The sequence below is a fragment of the Rhodnius prolixus genome, unplaced genomic scaffold (assembly GCF_049639745.1).
Source record: "Rhodnius prolixus isolate KJV_2025 unplaced genomic scaffold, Rpr scaffold_7, whole genome shotgun sequence".
Taxonomy (NCBI): Eukaryota; Metazoa; Arthropoda; class Insecta; order Hemiptera; family Reduviidae; genus Rhodnius; species Rhodnius prolixus.
Window position 1 is genome coordinate 35,974,417 of NW_027411582.1, and position 24,622 is coordinate 35,999,038.

At 32.5% G+C, this 24,622-nt stretch overlaps 3 long non-coding RNA genes across 3 annotated transcripts; 2 read left to right on the top strand and 1 right to left on the bottom strand.

Moving 5' to 3' along the window:
• The first annotated feature begins 4,971 nt into the window (after window positions 1-4,971).
• LOC141447549 (uncharacterized) lies at window positions 4,972-18,167 on the top strand. The gene is made up of 6 exons (XR_012454442.1): window positions 4,972-5,381; window positions 7,095-7,270; window positions 11,880-12,040; window positions 14,612-14,907; window positions 17,166-17,212; window positions 17,426-18,167. It is a non-coding gene; the product is annotated as an uncharacterized lncRNA (long non-coding RNA).
• LOC141447550 (uncharacterized) lies at window positions 16,029-22,942 on the bottom strand. The gene is made up of 3 exons (XR_012454443.1): window positions 22,810-22,942; window positions 16,905-17,029; window positions 16,029-16,484 (listed from the first exon to the last, which is right to left on the bottom strand). It is a non-coding gene; the product is annotated as an uncharacterized lncRNA (long non-coding RNA).
• LOC141447548 (uncharacterized) lies at window positions 21,509-24,230 on the top strand. Its single transcript, XR_012454441.1, has 2 exons — window positions 21,509-21,737; window positions 22,830-24,230. It is a non-coding gene; the product is annotated as an uncharacterized lncRNA (long non-coding RNA).
• The last annotated feature ends 392 nt before the right edge of the window (window positions 24,231-24,622 follow it).

Below are 24,622 nucleotides of genomic sequence, written 5' to 3' on the forward strand. Positions count from 1 at the left end.
TTTAGATCAAAACTTTATTTGATTTCTGTGGGGGCATCTAAGCTGAATACCAAAATATTTGAAATTTGAACGTTTATGTTGTTTTTGGTTACCATGGATACACGAACTTACAACGATTTTATGTTATTTTTGGTTACCATAGATACATGAACTTACAACGATTTTATGTTGTTTTGGTTACCATAGATACACGAACTTTCAATGATTTTATGTTGTTTTGGTTACCATAGATACGCACAAAAACACAGGCTTTGTAAAAGCTACTTTCTTTTTACGAAACGAGTATTTCCGGTAAAATTCTAATCTTTGTTTTTCAAATCTACAGGAATTTGAAAAAAATGAAAAGGTAAATAATAAAGTATGGAGAATGTTACGAACTTATTTGTTCGTTTTGTGGTTTTGAAGGAGAATTTATTAGAAAAGATTTCTGATCGAATTTAAGTAGCAAAATACAAGAAAGCAATGTAGGGTTAACAACCGTGCGAATCATTACTGGCATACAAAACAAGATGTGCAAATCACATCCACGGTTTAATTGTAACAATAAACAGTGGAGACTAGATAATGTAGATGCGGGTAGTAAGATGTTTTAAGGCTACTGAGTGTGAGAGAGAGAGATAATGATCATAAAGGAGTTCACTACTGCGCAGGAGCAATTAGTATATTACACTCTAGGTGGCCATGCGAACCTTCTAAGCTCAGGTTGTAATTTACTTCCAAGATTGTATAATCTCTTCAGTTTGTATAACTACGGTGATATGAGTTTGTTAATGTCTAATGAGGTGTGGTTATTAAATAACGAAACTGATGCTGCTATAAAAGAACTATGCATGCGCCAAATCCTAACGACCCAACAGCTGTTCAGCGTAAAACCTTCTCTTTCGATTGCAGCGTCTCTCTCGTGTTTGTAGAGAAATCTGTGTCTGACCGGAACCGTCGTTTGTCTAAGAGGTGTTGTGTTTCGTTTTGCCGAAAACATGATACTACACATGTAGTAGAGCAACGAATTGTCGTGAAATTTCACATCAAAACTTGGTAAAACCGCTACTGAAACTTATCTTTTATTAAAAGAAGTTTATGGCGCTGAATGTTGTATCACGTGCGCGAGTTTTTGAGTGGTTCAAGCGTTTCCAAGATGGCCGAGAAGACGACGGAGATGATGACCATCCGGGTCGCTCTTCCACGACCAAAACGGATGAAAATATCGATTATAATTAATCACCATTACTACCGTGAGGTGCTTGCTCAACTCTGGTGAAAGAGTAAGGAAAAAACGAACCCGATTTGTGAAAGAACAAGTCACGGGGTTCTCCATCAAGACAACCGGCGCCGGCTCACACTGCATTGTCTGTCGCAAGACGTTTCTAGCCAAGTACAACATCCGCTGTTTTAGGCCATCCGCCTTATTCGCCTGACCTGGCCCCATGTGACTTTAGATCTGTTCCCTAAAGTTAAATCTGCATTAAAAGGAACACGATTTCAGTCCGTTGAAGCTGAGTGAAAGAAAAAGCGGCACGCGTCATGCAGGAGCTCACAGAAAAAGACTTCCAGCACTGTTTCGAACAATGGTAAATTCGCATGGAGCGTTGTAGGGATAGGGGAGGGGTGTATATTGAAGGTGATAATAACTAAATATGTTTAAATTTAAAATAAAATAATTGCAATAGTCTCATTATTTAATAGCCACACCTCGTATTTAAATAATACTTAGTTTTGCGGTGCTCAGGTCTCGTCTACCTCGTGTTGGGGTCTAAAGTGGCTTTGTTTTTACTATTTCGGTAGAAATCCAAGAAAACCATATCTTTTACATCGTAATTGAAGAGTATTGAACTACTTTGCAAATCTATGCGATACTTCGATTAGTTAGACCCCAATCAATGATTACCATTTCGTGATTATTATTAAGTATTTAATGGCACCCATGGCAGGAAAGAAAATAGTATTATGGCCTCCCATTTCTTAGAAATTTTCCCGTGACTCCTTGAGGGACCATATGGTTCAGGTTGACATAGTTTGAAAATAAATTAAAAAGCTAAAAAAAAGGCTTCCACATTTTTTTTTTTTAATTTTTAGTAAAAGCAATCAAGTTCCGTTCTTTTTTTTACAAAAAAAAAAAAACCGCCAGATGTTTCTTTGTCAAAGAGGACTTCCTGTATTTCGTGTTACATCTTTTAATTAGATTGTCTGTGTAGCCAATTACTTAATTATATAGAAGGCGATGGATTTCCATGTGAAATGACCGATGGGGATGTTTTATTTTGTAAATCGAAAAGAGAGATCTTCCTTAAAAGATGTTTTTTCGGATGAAAAGGCATAATCATTGACGGAAGTACTTTCATAATCAAAACTTTAATTTATTAATAAATTAGGACAGTATAATAAAGGGTGAATGAGAAGATTGTAGACTGGTAATCTGATGATCCCTTAAGGGCAGACTACAAAATGGCGGCCTGTCCATAGAATAATAAGCTGTTGTTCTTTCTTACAAGAAGTGAAAGCAGGTGGTGGTAAAGGAAAAAAAAAGGGCTCAAAAAAAGTTGAGCCTAATAAGATAAGGCAGATGCTCCCTATTTTTCTAGGCCCTTAGCCTTTTACTAACAAAATGGCTTACGCATACACAGAACCCTTCCCCTTTCGCCATAATAAAGGAAAAAAGGTAGTTCTTTTGGTAGCTGGTACATAGTTAGGAGTCACCTATTTACTTAATTCAGCCCTTCCATAATCATACGAGTAACAATGAATATTTCAAAGAAAATTCTTTCAGGAATTAGAGGAAAACTGGGGAAAAGTTTGTAATACCGCCCTTTAGATTAAAAAAAAAAAATATTTGAACAGGATCTTTTGTCTAAGTTCATTAAAGCGGATTGGCCCAACATGATTTACAATTTCTGTTCTAAATATCACGTAGTAAAGCTAAGATACAGACTTAATTAATTTAACAAATTTACACAAACCAGAAATAGACCTAAAACTTTCATGCAGTAAACTCGCAGACCACTAATACTGCGCAAGTGCAGAAGGCTGAGAACCAGATAAACCCTAATGTAGTTCGTAAACGATTCAGTGTCGTTTTTTCTGTAGAGCAGGTTTATTCAAAATGATTTCTCTTTGCATTCACTTACACAATTTTTCCTCTAACAACGATTTTACTGAATGAAATTTTCTTGTAACGATTTTAGTAATTTGAAAATTATATACAATTCATTGAATTGCTATTTGTATTAATGAAGAAAATGAAATGGCACTCGAGTCGGAAGTATAACCCCACCATTTCCCTAGACGCATTTTCCTTGGGAAATTTTTCAAATAAAAGTTAATGATAGGGGTGCCGTGAGTATATGAAGTTTAAAGAAAAACTGAATAATCGATTTTCGGAGAAAATCCCTGAAAAAATCGATCCAGTAAACTCGCACTTCCGGTTTGCTAATTTTTTTCAAAAGCTTATTAATATCAGGTCCCCCCATGTTGCTGATATTTCCGGTAAAATCTGAAACTCTAACCTTCTCTTAAAATAGTAGAGTAAGTGAAAATAAACAGATCAATCCAATTTAAGAAAACATTGGTTGAATCAGTAGCCAATAAAATCACCTTTATGGTTTGCAACTAGCGGCATCTGGTGTTTTTAAAAGTGTACTATCGATGATTTCGAGGTAAGAGATGTTCCGCTACGTTCGACTACGAAATCTAACCATCTTAAGCTTTAGAGCAAGAAATACTAGTAGTATAAAATAATAACCCGAAGTGAGCTAATTTTCTTATTATGTAAAGTAAAGTAATCGCCCATTTGTTCAGTCGGGGCTTAACGTCTAACGATTAGGTGTCGTGGACGAGTCCCATTTCAGTAATAATTCAATTAGTTTACAGAATCAATTATATCGATAAAGTAAAAACAACTAAAATGATTACTAAAGTTCTGTGACCTCCTTTACTAAATTTAAGCCCCCCCCCCTCTAAGTATGAATAAAAAAATTATTCTGCGGCCTAAATGAGTTTTGCTACGAACTTTCAGGAAACTACAGGGAACACGGGATATGAATAACGCATAGATTTCTTCCCCACCCAACTAGAGAAATGGTATTATGTTCCATGAATCCTAAGTTCTAATCAAGCGTTGCTTGACACGCCACTCTTAAATCAACTTCACTTCATCGGGAATCATAAAAATGAAATCAACTGAATACTGGGATTTCAGAGACAGCGCACACCATGAAAATGAGACCTAACAAGCTTAAACTAAACAGAAAGAAATTCATTCAAACTGGATTTAATATTAGAAGAATGCAAATTGAATTACCAACATTTCCATCAATTTAATAATGAAAAAAAAGAAACTTCAGCCACTAGCGCCACCAAACAACCAATTTCAGAACCATTTCTAATCAAAGTTTTGCAAAACAACAGCACCAAATTATAACCTAAAATCAAGTGTCAAACAACCAGTGAAATTGTGAACATGTAAATAGTATTCTCACGTGTAAACTTTGTACAATATACTCTATTATTAGAGATCATTAAACAATAGATAAGACATCACTTTAAAACAAAGAAATAATGTTTGTAAATAATGTTTTTTTGTCTTTAATGACAGTAGTGAAATGTACAGAGTGACTTGATATTATAAGAAATACTTTTATTTGGGTGTATTAATTTTTTTTTCTTTACTGTTAGACATCTGTTACAACTTTTATCTTACAGACAGTATCTAGTATAATGACTAGTTCTGCAATGTTCTTGTAGAAGTTACAGTTGGCATGCTAATACATTAATGTAAATATTTACATGTTTTTACAAGCCTTTATTACCCTTACATGCCTTACATTTCCACCCTCGAATTAATGGGAGACATTTAATCCAGAAATTTTGTATTCACTGGTTCTAAAATTAGAATGTTTTTAATAGACGAACGTTGAAAAAATATAAATTAGAATTACTATAAATGTTTAAGGAAGTGTTAATTAGTTGGATACTTCGTAAAATTAATTAATTAAAAACAGGTGGAAGAGGAAATGAGGTGTGATAAATATAATAGTAATAAAAATAAATTATTAGGAAAAAAAAATTAATTAAACAAATTAAATTTTACGGGGTGCCCCGTAAATATCATAAATGACAACACTGCGTAGTGGGTAAGCGGCAGTCAACACTGTTTTTTTTTAAACAATTATTCTATTAAACAAGATGGCTCCTTCTAAAGTGTAATAGTAACATAGTACACAATGTGTACTCGTGAAGTAGAGTGCAATGTGTTTATCATTAACACTATATAAAACAGAGTAGTGTACATAATATGTGTATAGATGTGTTCATGTATACATTATAACAAGTTCATATCCTCATCGTATGAAGTGTGAAACCTTAACGCTGGTTTCTTTTTTTACAAGGTTATTTTTTGTATTTATTCTATGATTCTCTCTTTCTCATTTCGTTCAAATTAAATCTCTGTGATAAATTATCTATTTAGTTATGGTTACAAAGTAGTAAGGATGTTAGTCCTCTATTTTTTTTACTTGTTTTGGTTGCCCAGATGTACTGTATTTAAAATAAATAAATATATTTCACCGGAAGTGTGTTTGTTGTGTGTAATAAAACGGATTGTTGTTAGCTATTGGATGATGAAGAAATGATTCGAAACTTCTCGCCTAGGTTCATTAAGGAGTTTAAAAAAGAAAAGAAAAGGTATTAAGACTCCTGACACCTCCTAATGCCATCTTTCTTTGTAATGATGTTTTTTAGTAGTAACAACACCTCCAACGATATTACCTATCAATTAAGGAGTTCAGGATAAATTAGATTTCTTTGAAGAGAACGCTTTTATATATTCCAAGTTTGTAGAAACCCGTGAGGATAATAGCAAGAGTAATTCGAGTTAGTATTCTCCACCAAAGCAATAGAAATGAGTAAAAATTTTGTTCCACTTTCCTCAAAATTCACATCAAAACACAGATTACGAAATTCCAGGGATAAGAAGTTGCTAATTAGATCATTTGTTAAAGAGCTACAAAATCTAGTTTACTAAATTAATTATCAAGATAAAAAGAATAATGATTCAATCACGCTAATAAATAATTACTTACAATTAAATTTAACTCATAAACCACAGGAATGCTGTGAAACATTATTCGTAATTATAGTTTAAGTGGGTGGTTTATTGTGCCTTTTTAGTAATATAATAAACTAAATGAGATAAGAGGGTTATTTTACTGTTATCCGTCCAGAACTGCCAACTTAATTTTGTTTTAACTATAATGAATTGAATGTGAAAGGTTGTATGTTAGAAAAATGAGTTTAAAGTAGACGGAGAATGAGAAGAATATATATATACCAAAAACAGAAATTAGTAGTCCAATATAATTATTATGTCAAAGATAGTCTATCAAATGATGAGGGTTTCACACAAACATACAAGCACATAGACACGGACATAGTGAAGGTGATGGAATTATAACGTTCCATTGGCGGCAGGACGGGTGTCAGTGAGCAAGCACGCTGCGAGAGGATCCCCCCTTTAGCTGAGAAGAGAAACAAGAGGTTAATATGGTTGTAGTCGGATGTGTTCAGAAAAGTTAGTAATACTAGCCCACCCACTGGCGGCTTCAAGGCGGCCTCTTTGATCTTAAACCCATGCCGACAGTTTAAAGTAGCCAACTGTTAAGGAGTTACACCTTGTGTTCAACCTTACCTAAAATATCTTTCAATTTATTTTCACAATAAAAATCTGTGAACACAGAACTTTCTCTTATTGTGACAATTCTTTACCATTCTTAAAGTCAAATAATCTTTAAACTCGTAGTTTCCATTGTATGTCAAAATTTATTTTGGAAAATAAGTACCCTTATGAAAAGAATATTAACGTTGATGGCCAGAGAAAATTGTTTTTAATAAAATATTACGTACTATTATTATTTTTGCAAGTTTCTAGTCCCACTGGTACCATCAGAGGACTTTTTTGGATTGCCTGCGTTCCTTCCCCTTTTTGGCAGAACCGCCCTTTTTAATACAATCTACAATCAATCAGAGGACTTCGCAGAGTAAATGCATGCTTGAGACAATGTGACCTTGTAATCATATTTGTATTACTACGCATTTGATTACAGCGAAATCAAAAGCTGCACTGGAGAAAAGTGAAGTTCAAGAACTGGAAGAAGCCAGCAGAAAGAGCGATCAGGAAGTTAATGAGGTATTTCACCAAATATATTTGCGTACTTCGAGGGTCATGGAGACGAGCGAATCCAGTCTGTAGAATAATAGCTTCCCGGAATGCTATGACCAAGTAAGTACCTAAGATCCTAGGCGCCACGGTAGCCGAGCGGTTAGAGGCGAGACCTGCAAAGCTAATATGCATTGTGGTACTGGGTTCGATTCCCGGTCTTAGGCCTTGGATTTTATTTAATGGTTAATAAAAGAAATTTACAGTAAAGTATGTTTGCTAGTCGCCTCCGTCCACGGCAACTAATTGGTAGTTGGACGTTAAGCCCCGCCTGAAAAAATAGGCGATTACTTTACTTTACTTTACTTTTACTACCTAAGATCCTTTAATAACAAATATTGAGGATATAACTGCAGAAATAAAAGCAAGAATAACTGCAGAGAAAATAGATGCCTGTTTCCGGTTCAAGAACTTATCTCGCATGGTGAGAATTTTAGCTTAGAAATCTATTAATGGGCCGATAATCACTTACGCTAGCGAAGCCTGTGTCTGTTGAATCATAAATGATTCAATAAGTAATTTAAGTTCTATTAAACATCTGTTGTAAAAATACATACAGATACCCATATAACCAAATATTCAACGATCTATTTTATATCATTTCCTTAATGTTTGGAAATAAAGCCAACCATTCGGCCATCTTGCAAGCAGTGAGTTAATCATATTTGATACAGAACGAACGTAGAAATACATAAAAACAAAACGTAATTTTGCAACAACTAGATACACGGCTTTACGTTCCGGAGAAGCGTATCGTTTTATGTAACATGGAGAACTCTATACGGATATTCGACAGTGCTCTGAAAATGGCTTCGATCACCTATGACTTCATATTTAGATGCGTCCTAAATTAAAAAAAATAATAATAATAATAATTGTACATTAGTTAGCAAAATTGTACTTACTTATGTATAATGGGATATGTAACAGTTCCGTATCCATCGATGTCTTCACCGCAACATCATCTCACTGGGCACTTGACACAGATTAAAAGAGGATATTTGGCAAACAAATTACTGTAACGCAAATATAATTCTATGGCGGAATTTAGAATACCCGAACTTACTTTGATTTTTTCCGCACAAGTTGAAAAAAGAAAATCTTTTTTAATGTAAAAAGGAATAAAAACTCCCGTTTTGAAACACTCGCGAAAAACTTTCAACACTCCCGGGCACTATCTGCAAAAGAAAAAAGAGAAATATTAATTGTCTGCAGTTGATGAAGTGAAGCGCGAAGCAACACACAGAAACTATAGTTATAAAAATCATGATGTTAAAGGCTACATTTTACAATAGATTGTAAAAGAAGTGGCTATAAGCCAAAAGCAATTGTGACCTAAAAGATCTATAGTGGTTTTCTAAACTGTTAGTGCCTTTGTAGAGGATGAGTGTTATTGTGAAGGATGATGAGCTAGATTTTTGGCTGTGAGTTCGCCAAACCAAAATCGTTGTTACAAACCAACTACCATTACATGGTAATAGAAACGTTTTTTCAAAATTAACATCCTCCGCTACAAAAAGAAAAAAAGAAGTGCTAGACCACGAAGTCCATTTGCTAAAAAGAAAATCCGTCCTCATTAACTCCATTGCAAGCCTAAATGGATTTTGTGGGCGTTTTGTTAACCGAATTAAATAATCCAAGATCTCCAAGAGACTTCAAATCATGAAATTCACGACTGCATTACTTCCACTTTTACAAGTATTACGAGAAGTTTAGTCCGCTGTGTAGCTCCGCCCTCACGTTATTTAATTATAAATTACGTCATGTAATGTGATGACAGGTAGTAAAATGATAGGAACTATTATCTAATTGTGACAGGTAAGAAAGATACAAAAAAAATATCATAATTTGGCAATGATTTGAAATATTGGCATTAGACGGTTAAAAATCAAAAGAAAGTACAAAATTTATTCAGTACAGAGCCGTTTCTGAACAAGAGATTTAGTTCATATAAATATCTATATTTTATTAATGTCCCCAAAAGTTTTCCCTCCGAAGTGAGGCTGTAAAAAGGGAACTAATCATCATCTCTCCTTCCCTCACAGATTCCTCAAAAAATTTTATAGAAAAATGGCTCTCCCTTTTTGTAAATACTTCTCGTTGCGCAGCAGATTATTTTGAAATAACAGTAATGGCAATTAACCTCAGTGGGCTGAAATGACATTGTGGTGTTTTTACAATTAGGGCTACAAGAATTGTATGGCAGAAGCCATTATTTCTATATAAAAAAAATATGTTCAAGGGAAAGGAAAATTGATGGGACACATGTTAGCTGCCAATGAATAGACATAGGGCTAAGCTTGTCCTGTTTTTCGTTCTGGGACTTTTTTTTCACCCAGATCGTTTTTTTCGGCACTCAAAAAAAAATGTATAAATAAATCTATTAATATGGAAACAAATAATTTCTCAATAAGGGAAACGATAAGACATCATATTTTTACATTTATTTGGAAACAGAAATTATTTACTAAATTAAGGCAAAACATTCTTGAAAATAATGAGAATACGTTTCAACCGAGAAGCGTTTTAAATACTAAGAATTCCTATATTACATCCTGTTGTTTTGTACTTAGGTAGAGGGAAGGATCATTTCTTGCTAAGAAGGATGTAAAATACTGAATTTCTTAACTGAATTATTTCTTTGTTTACAATAGCCAATAATGGGGGAAAAGATCACTAACTTTTCTTGTCATTTATTTTTGTACAGTCCTGCGTAGTGTAAGAAATTATTTGTGCTAAATAGTTAAGAAATAATTTGTTTTGAAATAAAATTAGGCAGATTACTGTTCTATTTTTTTTGGCGATATTCAAACCTGCTTGTTGTTTGTAGAACTTAATTTTAATAAGGAGTTCAATGACTATTACCAGTTTCAGGTATTATTAGTTGATTCAATTTTTGGCTAAACCAACGTAGATCATTATTAGGGCTTACACTAACTAGCAATTGTAATTTGTTTAATTGGTTGGTCCTTCTGTTCTGATTGTTCAGATACTAATATTACAAATGTTAACAATGTAAAACGTATAATTGTTAAGTACGAGGGTCGTTTGAAAAGTCCGTGCAAAGTCAGAGAGATAGCACCACTGGCGCGTATCGAGGTTATGTTTAGTTAGTAGCATCTCTTGGGAGAACACACACCAAGTTTCAGCCAGATCGGTCTATTTCTTTGTGTCTGGCATTCGTTTGAATCGAGGAAGTCGAGTGATTTTCAAAAAATGGACAGGAAAAAAGAATTTCGGGTGTTGATTAAACACTACTTTATGAAAGGCAAAACGCCTCAGGAGACTAAAGAGAAGCTTGATAAACATTATGGTGACTCTGCACCTTCGATTAGAACAGTTTATAAGTGGTTTCAAAATTTTCGGAGTGGCCATATGGGCACAAGTGACGCTGAACGTTCTGGACGCCCTGTTGAGGTTACTACTCCAGAAATCATTGATAAAATCCATGATATGGTGATGGATGACAGAAGAGTGAAGGTGCGTGAGATTGCTAGTGCTGTGGGCATCTCGAATGAACGGGTACATAATATTTTGCATCAACATTTGGACATGACAAAGCTATCCGCAAGATGGGTGCCGCGATTGCTCACGCTTGACCAAAAACGAAATCGTGTAAGGACGGTTTGCAGCTGTTCCAGAAGAATCCGCAGGACTTGTAAGCGTCGTTTCGTCACTGTGGATGAAACATGGATACATCACTACACTCCTGAGACCAAAGAACAATCTAAACAATGGGTTACCAAGGGAGAATCTGCGCCAAAAAAGGCGAAGACCGTTCCTTCGGCCGGAAAGATTATGGCGACTGTCTTTTGGGATTCGCAAGGAATAATCCTCATCGACTATCTGGAAAAAGGTAAAACTATTACAGGTGCATATTATTCATTGTTATTGGACCGTCTGAAAACCGAGCTGCAAGAAAAACGCCCACGATTGGCCCACAAAAAAGTCCTTTTCCATCACGACAACGCACCAGCTCACACCTCAGCAGTTGTGGTCGCAAAATTAATGGAAATAGGGTTCCAACTCGTTTCACATCCCCCCCTATTCTCCAGACTTGGCTCCCTCGGACTACTATTTGTTCCCCAATATGAAGAAATGGCTGGCGGGAAAAAGATTTTATTCAAACGAGGAGGTGATTGCAGAAATGAATGGCTATTTTTCAGACTTGGACAAATCCTATTATTCGGAAGGGATCAACAAACTAGAGCAGCGTTGGACGAAGTGTATAAGCCTAAAAGGAGACTATGTTGAAAAATAAAATAGGTTTACCCCAAAAAATTAAGTAGTTTTTATTTTTGCACGGACTTTTCAAACGACCCTCGTATAAGCCCTGAAGATGACCGGCCGCTAGATAGAGAAAGCTTGGCAAAAAAATAAATAAATACTTACTGAATCTGACAATAATCTTTCATTTTGGATTAATGATTTACAGTCACCAAAAAAGAACAATAATCAACATTAATTTCTAAGAGTAAGTATTGCAAGTTATTTCATTTAGTTTGAATTAAATGCGAGACCCACAAAATTCATTGCAAACAGTTTAGAACTATTTTTTAGTCTCTCCTTCTCAGATAATTTTTTTTTTAGAAATCTTTAAACATTAGAAAATCAATGTAGCGTTGTTCTGTGTGTGTTTTACTTACCATTTATGGATGAATATATTTTCCAGGTTCTTGAGTAAAGATGTTTGAGAAATTCAAGGCAGCAACCATAAATACTCAAAGTGGTGAACAAAAAATCTTGTCACCTGTAATTAAAAGTCATCTATCAGAAACTTCTAATGAAACTAAGTACCTGGAAATATTGGACAAACAGTGAACTCAAAAACAGGTATGCTAAAAAAAAATTGATAATAAAATTCATCTATTTTTAATATTTCAATTTATCATCTTCAGTTTAATTCTTATTTTCTTTGTTTTTTAAATGAATTTTCCTAATAAAAACTATTTGACTGTAAATTTCTGAACAAATACTATGAAAAAATGTTTTGAATTCAGAAAATTACCAATTAAAACCAAATTATTCATACTTTGTCTGGTGTTCCCCAAGGCTCAGTCCTGGGGCCTACACTTTTCAACATTTTTATTAATGACGTCACCAAGCTGAAACTCAAATCCAGTTGCTCCCTGTTTGCTGATGATACTGCCTTCTTTATTTCTTCCTTCAGAGTTGACACAATAGCCAGACAATTATCGATAGCCCTTGAAAAATGTTTCAAATACTTTGCAAAATGGAAAATAAGGCCAAACCATGCCAAGACACAAATTATTTTGTTTACACGCCGCAGACCGGCTGTGAATAGATTTGTCCAAATTATAACGGCGACTCCCTTCCGTGGAGCAAGGAAGTTAAATACCTCGGGTTGGTGTTAGACTCCAAATTAACTTTCACCAAACACATAAACTCAGTGTGCGATAAAGCGGTAGGAATTATGTGCAGTCTCTTTCCTCTTTTGAACCGCAACTCTAACTTAGATTTTCTTAATAAAAAACTTATCTACTATCTCTATATCCGCTCCGTACTACTATATGCAGCCCCTGTGTGGTCCAATACTTGTTGCACCAATTACGGGAAGTTACAAAGAGTCCAAAACAAATGCTTAAGGTTAGTTGGGTCATATCCCCGGTGGACACCCATAGATTACATGCATGCAGCACTTGATGTTGCCAGCGTGTCCACATTTATCTACAACGCTACGTAAAACTTTGTAACTTCCTGTACACATAGTCCCTACCCGCATATAAAAAGTATTATGGACTATAACTTAAGTTCTCTTAATTATAGAAAATACAAACACAAAAGGCTAAAGCATATCTTGCTTTAATTAATCTTATGTAGTAAGGTTTTTTTAAATTTTTTGCCTTAGCATTAAGTTGGACTTGTACCCAATGTAAATGTTGATATGTTGTGGAGAGGATATAGGCATGCAGCCTGAAACCTCCTTTTATATATATTTGTATAAAAAATTTTAAATTGTAAATAAACATTTTCAAATTCAAATTCATACTTTGTAATAACTTAAACAAAATAGAAAATGTATTTTTACCTAATTATGGAAAATTTCTTACAATCAATAGGAAAACTTTACTAAAAATAGTTTCTTTATTTTGTCTTAATTATAAAAAAAAAGTAACATTTCATTTAATTCCACTAAAATAATGTGTAAATTTAGCAATAGCTTTTCTTGGTAAAGTAGGAAAATCATAACGTGATACAACTAAGCAATACAGATATTTAACTTTTCTACAAAGAATTGCTTTCACAGACTTAAAAATACATTTCGACCCTTAAATTAGGAAATATATTTAATAAAATTGCCCAAATGTGTGAATAATTAGTTGCAAAATTATTAATAGAAAAGCTAAACTACTTTTGCCTAAATTGCATTTAAACGATTTGCTTAAAAAAACTGGCCCAATTTGTAAGATTTGATAAATTTATCAAATATATAAGATTAAGTATACTTAATTTTTGTTACTTTGACATACATTCATCTTTTTTTCAATGAAAATTTTAAGTTACAACTTTAAACTTACCTGTGAAATCAATATTTCAGAATATAACTTTGACCTATCAAAGTCAAAATGATTTATATTTTAAAAAAATCATTTTTAAAGTTATTTTTCATGATAAAACTGTGAGAAAAGTAATAAAAACTATTTATATTGCATTTTTCTCATAAACTTTTCATAACAAAGTTATTTCTGGCAATAATATTTTTAAAATATTGTAAAACCTATTTAGTTGCAGTCTACTTGTAGTAACCTTGAAAATTGACTTAAATTATAGTTAATTAAAAAAGGTTCAGCAATGAAAATCCTTATTAAAACTTATAAGTTTATAAAATAAGTAACAATAAAATTATGGATATAACAGTTTTAAAGCTGGATTACCTTATTTAAAATAATCATTAATAAGATTAGCTAATTGTAGTTCGCCATTTGCATTCTGGGTATTAATTTATTGCTGTATTATTTAGTAATCCCACAATCAAATATAATAAATTTGATGTATTGTTAATGCTCACTTTGTAGATTGTGTTTTTTAATACAAATTTTGTTTAAACTCTTTGTATTAACTTTAAGAAAATTGAATTTAAAATGTGATGGGTCTTGCTGGCGTCAGAACTTAATGGATGACTAATGGAGTACTTGATCTGCCAACAGAATAGTGACGTCATACTTTCTTTTTATTAACTTTCAAGACAAAGTAATTTGAATTTCAAATATTTCTCTTTAAATAGTAAAATTTATTTTTATTGAATTAAAATTGATGAAAAATAAAGTACATTTTAAGAAACTGAAACTATTTAAATGTTGACCCTCAAAAATTTATTTATTTTTTTCAAAACGTTCGTTATTTTATTTAATTAATTAATTTATACTTTTATTTGTTTCTTAGGTAGATAATTTTCTAGAATCGGATAATTATGAAAAGAAAGAACATCTAATGGTCTTCTTAACAAATCTGTGAAAAGTGGAAATGATAAATTTTCATAAGTGTTGGTGTAGTTTGTGACAGAAATATAAGTGGAAGTCAAATTCTTGTCATGCTAAAGCAAAAATGGTCATCTGCCAATGGCTGGAAAATCAACAGAAATTGAAAAGAAAAAAAAACAAGCGTTCTATAATGGATGAAAACAACAATTTTACTAATAATTCTATGGATTATTGAATTAAACTTTTTTCCATTAAGTTGTAAGTACAATTTCATATTTATTCTTATTCCTCAAGCTATAATACTAGTGGGGAGTCTTCTAGAATATGGGGTATTCAGGTGCCTTCAATTTAGGAAAAAGATGTATTCGAAAGTATTGCTAAAACAAGACTAATAATATTGCAAAGTATTGAAAAGAGAAAAGTCATCCTCTTGGGTAGATAGATCTTCCTTGGTAGGAAGTAAATCTGTCCTGATGATCTTTGGCCTTCTCACAAGCCTTTCGCGAACATGAGGTATCATCGGACAAAAGGAAACTTCTCCACAGTTGCTTGGTCCAGAAGAATCTAAAACTTTACGTGGTCGATCGGTCAGCTTTTTACCTGAACACCATTAACTAGGGAGTTGGGATGATCTTACTCTAGTGTTAGCAGGGTACTGATCTAATCTGGCTCCAAAAAAAGTTATCTTGAACCTCATGTGTGCTCTTTCTGTGGCAAATCTGAAATTTTCCCCTATTAATACCTGTTCAATCTACAGGTTTGCGTCATATTAGATCTGTATCTTCATTGTTGCTTGATGCAAAGCATGGTAATGACAGTCCTAGTGCTGAATGAGATGCTAGGCGCAGCCTTCTTAAGCTCAAATCAACTTTATTCAAACTTCCCAGGTTCTGGTCTGAACTCCAATCGCGCAGAAACTCAGTTGTTCTTATAGCAGCCTGAGAGCAATATCGAACTACTCCAAACCACTCCAGATGAACTTGAATCTTACGCGAACTCTTCCTATCCTGAACTGAACCTTTTCCAATTAATTTCTGTCTACCTATAGCTAAATCATAAATACCTAAGTTTTCAGCTTTTAGTTTTTTAAAAAAAATGAAATTATCTTCTAAACAGGGAATGATTTTCTTAAAAATAGACAATTTTTTTCTGTAAAATCTGCCATTATCATTAAAATATATTCAAGTCCTCTAAATTTTTACCAATACTTCTTGTTTCGCTTTGCCCTCTATTTAATAACAATATTAGATTAAATTTTAGTAAAATTTCAGTTAATATGAGAAAATCTGGTTGTTTTTCACAGTTTTTATTTATTGTTACTGATTTTTCATTCCCAGTTTTGATTGCAGAATAGTTTTTGGTATTTTAATTGATGATATGATTATGTCTGAAATTGTGATCAAGCTACATAGAAAGGGCATTAGTTGTATTTTTCTGAGCGACTCATTTTAAGCGAGGTTCTGCTGAGAGTAATTAGATATTTTGATCTAGAGTGAACTTCTGTTAAATTTTTTTCCATGGTAATCATTTAATGATTGATATTTTCTTAAAAAAGCCAAGTTTTACGTTTTTTCTGTTGAAATTGTCTGATTAATTATTAAGTAAAAGATATCTATTTGTTTCCATATTCATTTTTTACCAAATTTTTCGTAGACACAGACGCTGTTATCATGAACTTTTGTTTTCTCACAGATACGATTGTTATCTGAGATTTATTGATTATAAATTGATTGTTCTAAACTAAATTTTAACATACTTTATTTAAAAAATCTGCTTCAGGATTTGGGATGATCTGCTAGCCTCAACTGCTGCTATTTACAGCCTGTTTACGCCACCTGTGTAATATTTAGAATTATTAAACGATTTGCAAACCTACTATGTTTAAATAAAATCTTTCCTAGTATAGTTATATGGAATGACAGTCAGAAAATGTTAGTTATGCTGCACTTCGTCTTTTTTATTAACTTCTCCATTATCATTTCTATTTTATACTGTTTTTCTGGTAGTTAGATTTTTAAATCTGCCTTTCGTCTTAAGAATAGCTTAATGTAAAAATATCTGAGTATCTACTTGGTAAAATATTTTAACAGAATGTTTTTTTTAAGAAATTCAAGGAATACTTGAAGTTTATCAAGGGGGAATATCAGACAATATTCACTTAGTCATGAGATTTACCTTAATTACTATCTAATTTAAAACAAATAAAATTGTTCTCTTAACTTCAGAAATTAAGATTTTTATAAACCAAAATTAACCTTTAATTCTGCTTAGTTCTATCCATTGAAGATAATGGCCATTCGCTTGGTGAAGTAATTAATTCTATTTTTCAAGGTTGTAAAGTTTTGGATTAGTGTTGTTCAACTAGCTTGAATCTTCATTTCTGTAAACATCGTTAAATTATTTAGATTATTACAATACTTTTAACAATCTTATTGCCTGCTACTTATTTTAATCTTATTGATACTTTTCTTCCAAGCTAATCTTAACCAAAACAGTTTATTTTCATCTTATTTCAGAGGCTACCAATCAATTCGACGAATAAAGATGGATTTGCAAAAGTAAGGTAAGGTTGGTTGTATACTCATCAGGAAATAGTTTCGAATTCAGTGCACATATTTCTTCCTTTCACATCATCCACTGATATTCAATAGATGAATCACAAAAGTGCTGCTTTGATTAGATAGATACTGTTTGCCATATCTAAAAGCATTTTTATAGACGAGCATGTAGATTTTACTCTTTCTTATTTGTTTGAATTAAAACTGGTTTGTTGCAGGTGCAGAATTATCAGAAAGAGAATTCCAATCAGGAACAAGGGGTACCCTTTGGAGTGTCGGTATCCAGGAATAGAGGAATATATAAGTTGTAATTTTAAATGAATATAATCTCTTTGTATAGCAGCATCAGGTAAAAGAAATATCATTTTTATGTTTTAAATTCGAACATTCACATTGAATTACTTTTATAGTTATTGAAATTCAAATGTTGGACATTCCTATTTTAAAGTTTTAAACGGATTATCACGCAGATTAGGTAGTAAAGTTGCTATGGATGTAAATTTTGATTTAGCAGTATTGTAATCAAAATTCGTTACTTAAAAGAAATGTTAAAAAAAAGTAGAATTCGTAACTTTGAGCCAATTATGGTAAGGCCCTTCTTATAATACATTTTTGTATCAAAATTTAACTATAAGTGTTTCAAATCTAAAAATTGTGATGTACATCTATCCCTTTACAGAGGATATTATTATTAGAATAAAAAAACATTTTTACACCTTATCTCTTCTGTTAAGATAGTTCTTACTAAATCATAATGCTAATTGTTTTAAATAAGAGTAAACTATCATATTTTATCCTTGAATGTTATTATTTTTTAATGTTATTATTATATCTACTGTTTTTATCTAGAATAATGGATGATCCGGATTGTAAAAACCGAGAAAATAGTTTTAATCATCTCATAAATTATACATATAATCTGTATTTTGTTATTATTGTTGTTAGCAATTAATGTAAAACGTAAATATAGAGCACATTCTAGTAAATATATCATGATTTTTATTTTACAGGTTACATTCATTGAGAATACTGTTTATAGATAATTCTTTCATTGAATACGTAAAGCTAAACTTACGAGAATTTTTTCTGAGACCGAGACATTCCAAAAGTTTGTTAAAAGAACAGAAAAGTAATGCCTTTAATGAAACGGCTAAAGTACGGAATACTTTTTTTAAAAAATACAGCAATTTTTACAATAATTTGTAGTTTCTCTTAAAGGCGACTCGAGACTAAATTGGACTGCACATTTTACAGTAAAATTAGCTCTACCAAACTCTTAATACAAATCTATCCTCCTCTAACACCTCATTGTCCTAGTCTCTAGTATACATCTATGATTCTTACGCTTAATGCCATGGACGCCAATATAGCAGCAATAAATAAGCTATGAAAATAAAGAACTACGTATTGCTTTGCTAGCGCCGAAAATGGACATATGGAATGAACAAATCCACGCATAATTACAGTGGAATTACCCACAGTTAAAGATTTAATGGACATCACAACCCTAAAGAAACTACATATTAAAGAGGCTGGACACAACCACTTCTGTGAGAATGCAGACCGACGACGGTTAAAATTGAACTACATATAAGACTTATTTCAAAACTTAACCGATAGCTCACTATAAATAGACACGTGGCCCATCGAAACAGTTTTTCTTTAGAGTTACTTTGGTTAACTTAAGGTTTTCTTACCCACTGATAAATAATAATAATACGAGTAAAGGTTGAGTAGATAACCATATCCAAAGCTTCTGAAGAAACTTTTTAGAACAAAACTTATGATGAATTAAGTATTTTACGAAAATTGTGATTAAGCTGTCTGTGAGCTTCATTTCGCTAGATGTTTTATGCGGTACAAGTTATTAGGTTGTTTATAATAACTTATTAGTTAAGCTTTAATAACAATTTAAGAACAAATTTACCACTGCTTACAGACTACGTTAACTTGGAAAAGCTCTCTTTAAAAAATGATCAACCAAAAAAAAAAAAGATGTTAGTTTAAAAGTCTAATTCTTAAACCATTTAGAGTGACAATACTGGTGGCACATAAAAGAGATTTAAAAGAGGCGTTGTAAACCCATATTTATTTATCCAACTGGTGAGAGATAATCCTAGATATTTTCCTCAGGTAAAAAAAAGGAGTTTACCTGTCAAATTAGGTTGCACAGACTCATGGACGTTCGTGCTCAGGTTTTTCGGATTAGTTGTCAAAACAGTCTTATTTATTGTAAGGATGAAAGGTGCAAAGAAAAGGATTTCTCACTTTTTCATCTGTTCCAACTCCTCTTTTTTAGAAATATATATTGTAAATATCGGCAACTGATCCAGTTTAGCATTAAAATTTAGAGGAGGTCTGAACAAATCAAGCATTAAACCTTGCAGGAAACAGCCCAAGTTCCTACATCTCAAATTCATCCACAAATTTCTACCAAAGATTCTTAACCTGGCCTCCTCACACCATAAAACAATCTTTTTTTTCACAAAAACAAAACATAGCATAAACCTTATTATGTATACAGGGTGATCCATTTAAAACGCACCAATCGCTAATAACTTTTTAGGAAAGCGGAATTCCGAAAAAACCCACGAAGTAAACTATATGTTTTTTTTTGGTCTAGTTTTCAAATTTTCCACACCTGATGCTGTATCTTTATTTTTGGCGGAGTTACGGCTAAAAACCCGATTGGGATTCCATAAGGACCACAGGTTTTGACAATCATTATGAAAACTACAAAAAAAACTGCGAAAAATGACGTTAACCCCGTATCGATATCCCTAATATTACTTGAGATATTTAAGATCAAAGTTACAATTTTATCTATTCGTGAACAGTTTTCGATCTTAATTTTCCACCAGAAAGACACGTTTTGGGAGGTCCTCTGACTGAAAAAAATGTTATTTGTGACGCAAAGAGCAAAAATAATAATAATTGAAGATTTTAAAACATGTAGTATAGTGTAATGGTTGTGGGTGAATCAGGATAAATTTGTTTTTTCATCAAATAAAAGCAACCATCACATCATTATAATGTACCTCGTATGCAAGACTTCTTGACCTATGATTACGGTAAGAATATAGTTGTCAAGGAGGGGTGGATGTTGGTCTAGTGGTCAAGAGCGTGGTTTTGTAAGTGGGAGATCCCCAGTTCGAATCTTGCGTATGCAGTCATTCTCATTACTTAAAAAATCATAACACTTTTTTTAATAAATTGTAGTCATACGCGGGATTCGAACTGGGAATCTCCCACTTATAAAACCACGCTCTTGACCACTAGATCAACACTTTGCTAAGATATTCTTACCGTAATCATAATCATACGTCAAGAAGTCTAGCATAGTGAATACGTTAAAATGATGTGATGATGTAAAATGATGATTGCTTTTATTTGATGATAAAACAAATTTATCCTGATTCACCCACAACCATTACACTATACTACATGTTTTAAAATCTTCAATTATTATTATTTTTTTTACATTGCGTCACAAATAACATTTTTCGCAGTCAGAGGACCTCCCCAAAACTGGTGTATTTCTGGTGGAAAATTAAGATCGAAAACCGATCACGAATAGATAAAATTGTAACTTTGATCTTAAATATCTCAACTAATATTAGGGATATCGAAACTGGGTTAACGTCATTTTTCACAGTGTTTTATGTAGTTTTTATAATCATTGTCAAAACCAGTGGTCCTTATAAAACCCCAATCGGGTTTTTAACCGTAACTCTGCCAAAAATAAAGATACAGCATCGGGGGTAAAAAATTTGAAAACTAGACCAAAAAAAACATATAGTTTACTTCGTGGGTTTTTTCGAAATACCGCTTTCATAAAAAGTTATTAGTGATTGGTGCGTTTCAAATGGATCACCCTGTATACATATATCTCCAAGAACCGAAATTCCCAGTAAGGGAACCAACTAGAAGTCTGAGAGAAAGGCTCGTCAAAAGAGTCCCCACAACAATTCATGTTGAAATGGACATACCATGTTGAATCAACATTTTGGATCCAACATGCATCAATAGGATGGATCCTTTGGGATAACAGGATCTGCCAGTAAAAAGTCCTATGAGGCCTACTGCAGACGCTTTTTCCCCCAAATCAGGCCTAGTTTCTACTATTATTTTCCCTAATTTGATTCATACATCGTTATCATGCTTTTTATTATTTTATTTTTTTCTGATTCTGATGAGATAAATCTCAGTGAAGCTAAAAGTTTTAAGTGGTAGCTAAAAATTGGGAAGATGGTTGCATTTATTGCTTTCTTTGTGACCCTACAGATGGCAGATCTAAGCTATAAAGTTAAAATACAGAAAAATAACAGAAAAAACATTGATTTCTTAACCTGCACAAATATAAACTGCTATTCTGCTATAAAATTTTAATTGAAGTAACCTCTTGTTCGATATTAATTTTTAATAATAATAATTAATTACCAACTACCTAGTCCTTATGGTTTTGTTTATTTTATTTTTTTTATTCGAAGTGTGTTCGATAATATCTTCATGAATGAAACATCTGTTCCTGTAAGTTTTAAAACTATCATTTTAATTATTGACTGACGATTTGTTTCCTTAATGTTTCCTTTGGCGGTTTCACATCAACTATTATAGTCATTGTATATTTTTCAACTCTTCTTAACTTCTCATTCAATAATTATCATATAATGATGTATGTAATCATTTCATTTGAATAATTTAATATGAAAACTTCTTTTAATGGTGCGTAGCGCTGAGGTGATAAGCTTAATTAGAAAATGATCCGAGTTAGTTATTTAACGCAGTGAGCCTCTACAGTACATTTGTTACAATGTTCTTTACGTTGGTTGAAGATCCATCCTTTGTTTTAAAAAAGGTTTATTAAAGGTAAATAATAAATAAAATAAAATGTGGCATGAATATGCACTCGCCTTTCTGCAATAATTGCTATTCTCCAATAACAGTTTTTTGTTCTTCTAACATTTATCCATAACTAGAAGATTATGGGCCTGCCATTAATTTACAATTTCCTGTTTATGAGGCTGGAGTTATATTGCACAGCCTGCATGTGAGATCTGAGTATGGTCAGTACAACTCAAAAGGAAAAATCATAACTTTCAAGTTCTAAATTCCATGTAGAAATTCCTCATGGGAGTGTTGTCGCTCCCTTGATCTCACCCTGAACAGGGCTGACTGTCCTGCCATTCTAACACTTCAATTTATTCGTATGTCGATGATATGGCCATCCTAACTTTATATGCTCGAATCTTGGTTTAGCAAAAAGAGAATGAAGATCAACAAGAGCAAATCTCTTAAACATTAAGGAGATATTTACTTGGAGGTCACCATAAATTTAATATCTGGATTAGATGCCACAATCGGACCAAATACTAGGCGTTTTAGACTAGCTAACTTGAAGTGCCTCTTTACTGAATAGACGTTTCAGTTCTTAGCGATTTTCGTGAAAGTGAACATTTATAATAACGAGGTCAACTACTTTTCAGTAGAAAATTCTATGTTTCAAGAAAAATTAATTACTTAAACGATATGGCGACGTCATGTTAGGTCTACACCAGATTTTTTCAAATTATGAAAACAATTATTTTGTGCATCAACTTACATTGCGTATTCTATAATCAGGAATTGTGACTGAAGCATGAAGTTCTGCGTTGTACGTATATTAAGAAAGCTGCACTTTTGGTGTCTTCAATATAGTGAACTGATAAATGATGGATGGAAATGCTCGAAATGGGATTGTCAGGAGATTTCTGGACCTGGAAATGAAGATGATGGAATTGAGCTTAGCTAGAATTTTTGTTAAATATCAGCGATGTCAAAATTAAGTTTCTTAAATTTTGTAATTATTCACATTAACTATACTTTTATTAAATAAATTTGTTCTAATGCTTATTCTCTTTTTAATTTAAGTTCAATTTTTTAATGAAGCTGTAGGATAAATCAACTGGTCAAATTCACGGAATTATTCCCATATTTCATTATCAAAGGGAAATTAAGGGGTTACTGCAATGTCTAACAAATCTTGGCTGCCCTGTCCCATTTTTCCACTAGATACCCTGCTTACTCCTCTGCTCACTGTACACATGGATATCTTAACATTTTCTATGCTAAATTCCTTTAAGAAAAATCTCTGAAAGAAGTATGGGCATAAGTCTACCTTTAAAGGTGTTATTTTCCTTGCAGCCATTTTTCCCGTGCAATTGGTAGTTCTTCAGTCATGCTGGCATCAGGTCTACGGAGGTGCTTATCACCTGGCCAGGATTAGAATATCTTCTCCCTTGTTAGTCCAGAATCTGCGCTTGACATTATTAAGATTATATTGTTAAAACTAGTTTTTAGTTACTGTTTACAGTTTTTAGATGGTTTTATATTATTTTTCAATCAAATTTTGAATAATATCTTAATTCTTCATTATAATTTGAAACACTCAGATCTCTCGATTTGGTTTTAGCCCTGAATATGAAATAAATATAGTTCGATACGATGGCGTAAAATATTTTTAATTTATAAACTGAAGAAAACTCCAGATTCCTCAGAAATAACATGTTACAAGCTAAATTCATTCATACGCTATCCCAATTCTGGTGAATTATGTAAATCAGCTCAATTAAACCAAGAATTAATGTAAATGATTCTGTTTGTAATAATTCGGTTTTTAATCCTGTTTGAGATAGTTTTAATTTTTCAAATGTTAATTGTTGATTTTACACATATTTTGTGGTATGGCACAGTACTAGCATCATTAAGATATTCGTATTTCAAATGTTATTTGGGATTGAGTTTTCAGGATCAAAAGCTTAAGAGTTTCCTTTTTTGTTATAAATTGATTAAATTATAAGAAACAAAAATATTTTTCTTGTTAGTAATGTCCTAAAATTCAGATATTCATTAATTTATTTATAACTATTTTTTAATCCAACTTAACTTGTCTTATATTTTTAGAATTTATAATTCTTATTAATTCCGTACCTTTTACATTGAGGTAGAATTTGTTGTAATTGGTAATAAAGACTCCTTGCAATATGGTAAATCTTTTAAAAGCAATAAAAACCAGAATCATAATTTTTGTGACGTCGTATTTCTCGACCGTCACTAAAAGTAAGCCACTTTTATTAAGTTTTTTGAAATATTTCAATATATTCCTATTTTTTCCTCAGAGGTCTAGTATGTTATATGTTAAAAATTGTAACTTGTTTTAGAGTACAATAAATGTGAACTTAATTAAAATATCAGGTAGAACAGAACCATCTAAGATTGAGTTACTAGCTGGGAAGCAGGCATTGCATGCTTATTTTTGCTAACATGACACGTAAAACTTCATATTGCCTTTTTTGTTTCGTTCATAAATTGTATATAAATCAAAATTAATTATAGATTTAAAAGCGGACGCAAATTACTGGCCAAGATAACGCAAT